The sequence below is a fragment of the Dipteris shenzhenensis genome, chromosome 29 (assembly GCF_047967505.1).
Source record: "Dipteris shenzhenensis isolate YYH24624 ecotype China chromosome 29, Dip_SZ_1.0, whole genome shotgun sequence".
Taxonomy (NCBI): Eukaryota; Viridiplantae; Streptophyta; class Polypodiopsida; order Gleicheniales; family Dipteridaceae; genus Dipteris; species Dipteris shenzhenensis.
The window spans coordinates 39,998,405-40,003,434 of NC_141624.1; positions in this window are offsets into that span (position 1 = coordinate 39,998,405).

Sequence of the window (5,030 nt, forward strand, 5' to 3'; positions counted from 1 at the left end):
CATTATTTCATAAGATCTTGAGATATTTGGAGGATCTTAAGATCTATTTTCCTTTATAGTACGAGTTGCGACCTCATTGGATGGTGTCGTGAAGGCACAAGACATGAAGACATACAAATGAGGTACATTCATGGAAGGCCAGAATGCTTGCATGCAACACTCACAGATGCTTGAGGCTGATCGAGGGCCCTATGCATGGAGTCAAGTACTTGGGCAAGAGAGGAGACTTGAGGCAATGAAACAAACATGAAGGCAATAAATACTTGTATGTGGCATGCAAGGAGCCTTATTAAGTGAGGTGGCTCCAAAGGGTCCTCCTTGGATTCCTTAGGGCTCATTCTCGTGCACTTTGGTGCGGTGGTAGTGTGAGGGAGGTTAGGCACCAGTGGCCAATTGAATACCCCAGTGGCTCTGGGATTCGTTTGGCCACCGTCGTCGCACGTCATCATTGATCACTTGGGTACGCGCACCTCCATGCACGAGAATAGCTCCTTAGTGAGCTTCTTTTAAAGTCAAGTCTCTCTCATGTGAGAACACCATCGTGAAATCCCATATGCTTTAGATGCATAGTTGACAAGCTATCAAGGTGTAATGCTAAGCTTTAAGAGCTATCTATCTTTCTTATTTTGGGGTATTGAAAGTCAAGATGGATAAGTACTGCACTAATTTCTTGTGTTCAAGGTGCTTCATCAATTTCTTGTATTCCTGAAGGTTTGTATTATATGTGTTAGCCTCAACTTCCAAGTATTGAGATGTTTGGTTTGTAACCAAGGTAGTGTTTCTAACCTGACTTGTACAATCCAACATCTGGGATAAGCAACAAACTACTGCACTATGGGCTTTTGTTAGCTTGAATATTATTTTGAAGTTAAATTCTTGTTACAAAAGCATTCGTCTATGAGTCATTCTTAAAATGAAAATTTTGTTGCTCACGTACAAAAAGGACTAATGATCCACATATAATACAAAAGGATTCCGAATCATGCTCTTGATAAATGTAATAATTATATTCAAGAGGTGCAAGCATCTAGTTAGCATAGTACAAGGTAACTCATTTTTCTTTTTGGGTCAAAGCATGATTAATTGTAGCTAAATGTGGAAGTATTTGGAGGTGCTTCTCAATGAGTGCTATAAAGGGTGCTTATAGGTGAAGTCATGAGGATTACAAAATCCATAGTAAGATCATAGTAACAAGCAAGAACCAACATGCTTGTCATTTTATGACAGCATCCATACAAACTTCTAACCCATTAGCAAAATTGAAAGAATATCTACTTTGTTATTTTGACAAAATTTGAGATGCACTGTCATTTTCAATTTCATACCATATTTGGGCACACCATTTTGAGATAAAAAATGAGAACATTATCAAATCACTTGTTACTAGCAAGCTAGATGGTTTCTAGCTAGTTGTCTTAATTGTACAAGCTAGCTAGTTTTAGATTACTAAATGCAAACCACCTAGTTAGCTTAGTTCTCCATGATGGCTCCAAGGTAGCCTATGATGTGTTTGTGAGTGTCAACATTTCTTTTGCAGAGTCTTTTGGCCTTCTTCCCTTTAGGCACAACATGCATTTCAAACTTAACATTTTGAACTAAATGTGAGTATACATAATTTTCTAGTCTTTTATTTATGAGCATAAACGTTCTTTAATGTTTTGGGTACCATAAACATTCAACTACATCTTTTTTCTCATAGCATGGTCCTTAGTGTTCTATAACGGATTTCTCAACTTTATATTTGGGCTTGGTACATTATAGCATAGTTTAAGCCTTTTTTTACATTTCTATTCAAGGCAAATTGCAAAGTTGTTTCCCTCCTCTGTGTGTGTGCGCGCGCGTGCTTGCCTCATGCGTGCATGCGTGTGTGTGTGTGTGTGTGTGTGTGTGAAAGATAAATTGCACCATAAGGGCATAGGGTCAAACCCTAACACGAACCCCAAGGTGTCATGTATATATTCCATTTTATGTTCAATATAACATAGTGTATAGTAAGCTATCTTGTGCACTCCACTCCCTTCCCGCTCATGCTCTATCCATTGTAAGAGAGTGTAAGCCCTTGCTCTTCTCAAGGCACAAGCCCTCCCTTTGAGGCATCTTCTTCATATATTATGCCCATCTTGTAGAGCTTCTCTTTGTTTTGATTCAAGCTAGTCCCAATTCCACCTTATTAAGTGCAGTTATTTAGACAATTGTGTGTTCCTTGAGTAGTTTTGTATATATTGTGATGAAGCTTTAGTTTGAAGTGCTTTCCAAAGAGAAGAAATGATTCATAGCTTTTCACCAAGATATCATAGCCACTAGTAGCTTCAAGATTCCAAGCAAAGATACGAGGCATCAAGCCTGGACGCTCGTCATGACACGAGTGCAACCCACTCCCATCAATCAACTTGAGGAATTCAAGGTACTTGTTACATTCCCTTTGGACATAGTATAATTGATAGACGTAACAGAGGAGGGATTTAGATTGACTTACCTTATTGGTTTCCTGCCAAGCAAAGGTCAGCAGCTCCGAGACTGGGTGTATACCAATATGGCAGTGTTGGGTGTCAATGTCATAATTTTCAAGCTGTTAGGTAGAGGCTATTTCTTATTCATGTTATAGACCACTGAGCAAGCATAGGGAGTACTAATGAGCTCACCGTTGTAGTATCAAGGTAAAGTCATTCATTTATGGCCTTTGGCAAAAATGCTTTCTCACTGCCACCTCTGGCACAAGGCGGATTACTTTTTGGATGCTATTCCCTGTATTATCAGATGAGATCACCTCATGCCACAGGGTGAGTGGAGCATATGGCCAACATGGTAAGCATAGTCCTTCATATGACAATAGGTGTGAGATTGTCCTATTCCCTGTCACTTACAGGTACAAGTGTCACTTGGTTTAGGCTAACTTCATATTTTGCATTGCCATGTCCTCTACTCATTGTGATCTCTTCTAGGTTCAACAAAGAGCTATGTATGAGGGTCTTCCAAATCAGTGTCTCTTTTGTCACACAAGCAGACATTTTATGAGGGATTGCCTGAGCATTTTGTGTTGTGTGTCCTTGCTCCCTAGTCTTTCAGCCTCCAGCCATTCTTGCACCTTCATCCCCCTTTGAGCCTCTCCCTCCCATGGAGGAGCCTTCAGTTCCTCTCAAGCCTCCATCTATTTTGGGCCTCTAGATCCTCTCGAGCCTCCAAATACTAGTGCTACCCAGGGTGAGCATAGTGTCAAGAAGACAGTATCAAGAGATAGAGATAGAGATAGAGATAGAGATGGTCGCTTGTTGTAAAGATTTAGCCCATTACAATACTAGTTGTGGCAAAGATAGGAGATTCAACATGCATGCCCTAGTCTCAAAAGTCTCACACTCTAGTACCTTCATAGGATCCTCATTTTAGTGTTAGTGGCATACCACCATCTCAAGAGACCTACCAGTCAGCATCTGCAAAGAAACCAAACCTTATTCTAGGTGACATTTCACTCTCTCCTCATTAGAGGCTGATATACAAGATTAGCTTCTTGAGTCACCCCAAGAAAGCCCCAAACTGCATTGACATAGGGCAGCATCTTGAATCCCATTAATGGATTTCCATCTATAGCAAGCAATAACTTTGATTACAGGACTCCACTCACATCACATGATTCATATGTAGCTATGGAGAATCTACAAGGGAGTAGATCAGGTTCTAGCATCTTCACACAAAATCCTTTACCTAGGTGCCCCATTTAGAGATTTGTATCTATGAGGATCGCCCTATGTGACACTCCCTTAAACTCGAGGATGATGGACTTTCTTTTTCTCTAGATTTCATATGTTAGTTTGAGGACCTATTCTCACATGGCAATAGAATTTTTAGATAGACTAGATGATTGGGAGTACTAAGTACCTACCTAGTAGTAGAGATAAGAGTCATCCCACAATCACCCTCCTAAGATGCTTTCATGTCCTAGGCCTTTGAGCCTCTTTTCACTCATGCTAGGAGAGGGATCAAAGCTTCCATTTAGCCCCTCAGTTTAGGCATAGCTTCCAATCTCAACAAATGAGTGATTTCGAGATAGTTTATCGATTAGCTAATAAGAGATCTTCCCCCTACTAATGGGACTCATTTGACATGAGGTGCCACAGATGAGGACTACCTTTGATTGGAGCTTATTTTGGTTGTCTCAGACATCAACTACAATAAAGGAGTATTTGGGTTGTTAAGTTGCCTCCATACAGGGTCACATTTTTCACTCCACTTCAAGTAGCTTCTGCTCAATAGGAGTGAGATATGGACTCTATATATGATTGATTGCGAGATTGCTAGACAAACCATGCGTAGGACATAATCATCTGCAATTCATTGTCTGGTTGGCTCCCACATACACACTTATCAGATGGTACTTCGATCGAGATTCAACGGATCTTTTCTTATTTCCCACAGTCCATGGTGAAATTCCTTTGGATCGATGTGCACGTTGGTATGATATCCAAGATCTTTCTACATGATAATGCATCTTTCCACTTGAAGATGTCATTGTACTAAGTTCAATTAGGTGTGGCCCTCAGCTAGGGAAGGTCTATGGTCAGCCCCTTCATTAAGGGATATGCATGTAGTTTATTTCATGTCTAGATTGTCCATCATTTCATGGAATGTGTGGGACTTGGACAACCAATGATGTATTATTGGTTTAGATGGCCATAGGATGGGAGTACCTAGATTGAAGGTGCTTAGAGACTCTCTTCAATTAATCTCTTGGGGATCCTCCCCTAATCTTTTGCTCATTCAAATGCATAAGTTATGACAGGCCAAGATTTGACAAAAGTGGGCTTCTTCTCAAAGCCCAGAGGAGGACTATTTGGAGCTTGGCCAATGGCACTAGGGGTGGAGCCTGCATACGGCATCAGTAAAATGGGCTTTTATCATCATTTGGGAGGGTATATTGGTGGAGAGCAAAGCGGTTTAATTATCATCCAGGTTGAGAATACATCTTTTGGTGTTCTCAATTTGTATGTCCCCACCTGAGCAAGGCTTAGATGCCAATATCTTAGAGAGTCTCTACC